Source organism: Rutilus rutilus (assembly GCF_951802725.1).
Source record: "Rutilus rutilus genome assembly, chromosome: 15".
Lineage (NCBI taxonomy): Eukaryota > Metazoa > Chordata > Actinopteri > Cypriniformes > Leuciscidae > Rutilus > Rutilus rutilus.
Window position 1 is genome coordinate 18798092 of NC_140220.1, and position 3878 is coordinate 18801969.

General features: G+C 35.2%; 1 long non-coding RNA gene across 1 annotated transcript in view; it reads left to right on the forward strand.

Moving 5' to 3' along the window:
- The first annotated feature begins 2354 nt into the window (after positions 1-2354).
- LOC311305412 overlaps positions 2355-3878 on the forward strand; it is a 5397-nt gene continuing 3873 nt past the window's right edge. The window contains exon 1 of the long non-coding RNA XR_014630008.1: positions 2355-2456. This is a non-coding gene — a long non-coding RNA (uncharacterized lncRNA). The remainder of the gene's footprint in view (positions 2457-3878) is intronic.

Sequence of the window (3878 nt, forward strand, 5' to 3'; positions counted from 1 at the left end):
GAATAAGGCATCGGCTTGATCCCGCCCAGCATAGACAGAATCGCTGATTATAATGGATTATATTGGCTTTGCCGCATCGCACGTCCAATGTAGACACAGTGTTACCTGTGGTTAAATCATGCCTTGCTCCAAATATCCTTACCGCATAGTAGGTGAAAAACAAGTAGTATGTCCGAGTTCATAGTTGGCTTATTCAGAAAACAGTAGTGATGACCGAAGTGTGCTTTCAAATCCAACTTGTTAAGTCTTGACGAAAGGAATAGGCTACTGTTTCCAGGCCCAAGCCTCTATTTGTTTTAATTGAGAAGGTATTCAACAGCTATTCATATCACACTGTGTTACCTTTAAAAACTCAAGCCAACATGTTTTGAGCTTCTGTTTACCACAACTGATGTGTGAGTTGATGTTTGTTTATATGTGATTATTACAGGGCTCTGTGGAATACTTGATTCTGATTGGTCAATCGCGCCATTCAGCGGTAAGTTATTCCCAGATAACAACCGCTGAAAACAGATAATACAAGCTCATCCGGGTCACTGAAGTCAGCAGTGCTTTATGTTTGCTAGGAACAGGTTTTCTTCGTGGACGTTTTGCATTTGGTGAGCTAATAAAATATTAAAACTCAGAGAAATCAATATTTTGTGTACAGTTATTTAATTATGCCATCCAGTATTGTGGACTCGTAGCTGCTGCCATTTTTTGCTTTTTTTTTTGTATAACAAGCAGGTACGATTTTAAAAGTTTCATCTCAAATCAATATTTCTTATCCCCATAATTATTTATGTGGTGAAATACTATGTAATAAGTGGTATGACTGTACTGTATCTATTAAATATCCTTCTAGTTTGAACTTGCCGCTAGCTAGCAAATGCTTTCTCTGCGGAAGCTTTGCGTTTAAAGAGCTAATAAAATATTTCAACTCAGATCAATATTTCATTTCTAATTATTCAGTTATGTGGCAAGTTGCCATGTAATAAGTGGGATAATGTACATCCAGCTGGTTGGTTGTTATCTCCGCTTCGTGTCGGGGTCCTAATCACCCTGTCAGGGTTTATTCTGAGATAACAACCGGCTAGATGTACATTATCCCTTACCTATATATCCCTGCCTATATTCAATCTGTTAATCATATAAAGCGATCGTGTCTCTTCAGAAAATTTGTACTACACCGCTCAATTCATATGGGTTAGTTTTACGATCTCTTTATGAACTTTTTGAAGCATCAAAGTGGTAGTTGCGTAGCTGTCAATGGCTGGACAGAAATCTCTCAGATTCCATTAAAAAGATCTTCATTTGTGTTCCGAAGACGAAGTCATACAGGTTTGGAATGAGATGAGGGTGAGAAAATGATGACAGAATTTTAATTTTTTGGGTGAACGAACCCTTTAAATTATAAATGTTTAGACACTTGCTGGGAAGAAAATGTATGGACAAGGAAGTTTAGTTAACATCTAACTAATGAACAACTTGATATGAATGTATTTAAACATCTTCAAGAAACAAAATATTTGGCTGTTTAAGTAAAGCTCTAGTCTACGACTGCTAGGCCACAATCAGGGCTTAGATATAGCCATGATTAGGCCTTGGTTCAGTTAGCCTTAGAAAAAAAAACAGCCTTACTGTTGTGCATCTTGAAAATCACAAAGCAATGGCACTGACATATTTTAAGATATGCCAGTGCAAGTTGCCTTCAGTTAAAACTGCTCAAACATGCATTTTAGTCTGAGACTAGGCTTAAACCTTGTCTGTGAAACCGTGGGCCAGTCTGGAACAAACAAAACACAGACATGACTGCTAACAATCCTTCCTCAGCTCCGCAGCAATAGCCGTCCCATCTCCACAACTTTCTCATTGGCTTCCTGTAAACTGCGCTCCTGCTCGTCCCAGGGGAAATCAGTTTAACATTACTGTCAGTGTCGTCCTCGGAGGGCCATGGAAGTGGGGCCCTTCGCATATGCAGATGGCTAATGCAGCGCCGCTAATTCACTCTCAGTGTCATGTGCCGTCCCCCGGCGTGTCATTGGGGGAGTGCATTGGCCTGCAGGAAGTGAGGAACTTGTCACCGGTATGAATAATACAATAGAGGGGCATCTTTACATGGTGTACTACTTCGTTCCCTACGCAGGGTTTTTGCACTCATGGGGAGCGGGAGCGTAGAAGGCGTGGTGTGTGTGTGTGGGTCTCTGATCGGAGATGGCACAACTGGGGAAAGTCTCTGAAACTTGCAGTAATACTCGTATCTGCACTGGCAAATGCAGTGGTGATGAAGAGAGGGTGTTGTGGCCTATAGGGGGCGCTAGAGTACACCGTTTGAGCTGTGAGGGGAATCTTGCAGAACAGTCGATTTAGTTTGTATAGTACAGAAGACACACACACGTAAATATATCCTCATCTTTAAAAAAGCTGATTTTATGCCTTCCCTTCTCATAATCAAATTCTACATGGCCCGTCTTCAGGTGAGAAGTTGCTCTCTATAGTTACAGTTGTACAAGTAAGCTTATTGTGCTTTATTTGAAGACCTTTATGCTCTTTTAAATGCTCATACACTGGCAATGTTCCATAATTACCAAATAATGCTATTATGTGCCATATGGCTGTTTTGTTGTTGCTTGTCTGTTTTTTTTTTTTTTACCTGACATTTAAACCACTGTAAGAAAATTACAGTTTGCTTTTTCTCTTCAAAATGAGGAATCATCTATTTATTTTTTATTTATTTTTTTGCTTAAATGGCCCTCTTGATCTTAAACGGTTCTAAAAAAAAGTTGAATAGAAAAACCCTGCAAAATCAGATTTGTATATATATATATTTCTCTAGCTTTCTGTTTGAATGCACTGGCACACCTTCACAAACTTGCACAAAGAAGAGAATAACAATTCCTTAACCATATATTTTCATTAATATCTAAACAAATCATTATTACAATATTGTCATTTTGACTTTTCATATTGAAGTAAAATAAACATATAATATAATTTAATATAATATAATATAATATAATATAATATAATATAATATAATATAATATAATATAATATAATATAATATAATATAATATAATATAATATAATATAAAAACTAGAAACTAGGTTGGGTGTTTCTTTAAAAAATAAGAAAGTAAGCTATCTTAAAAATACTTTTCACAATCTCACTAGTTTATTTAATTTGTCAACTATCAATATCCAACAAACATATGCACTAAAGGAGAATTCTGTCGCTATTTCTGAATCATCTTCTTCTTTTTTTTTTTCACCGTCAAAAACAAATGCCATTTCCACCATAGTTATGTAATGTAATGTATTTGATAACATTCAGAGATGGAAATGACATTTTAAACATTTCTGGTAATAAAATGACAAACCTGTTTAATTTCTGGCTAATCTCATAGCTATAATTTTATATATCTTAAATTCACACTGTAGACACTTTTTGCATAATTTGACAAAACTTACAACCAATTAAAATAGCAAAGTGACAGTTACCATGATTTTTCACACATCACATTTGTATTTCATCCCAAACACACACTGAATGTTTTTACCTTGGTGAACACACTGTATTTGGGAAATTTTTGATGAAATGTTTAGAAAATTACTGCAGAAATAAAGTCACAGAAACACTCATAATTTATGTACCAATGTATATACAAACAAATAAATTGTTTATTTTATTATTTTAGATAATGATAGCTGTAAAAAATGTCATAATTTTGGACTTTCAAATTAAAAATGTATCTGACACAGGTCAAATCTATACATAAAAGACATTTGATAAATATTATAAGAAAGTTTCCAAGATATATTTAATGTGACCTTCACATAAAACAAAAGGTGTGTTTTAAAAACCACCGGGATATAAAAATGACTCTATTAAAGAAATA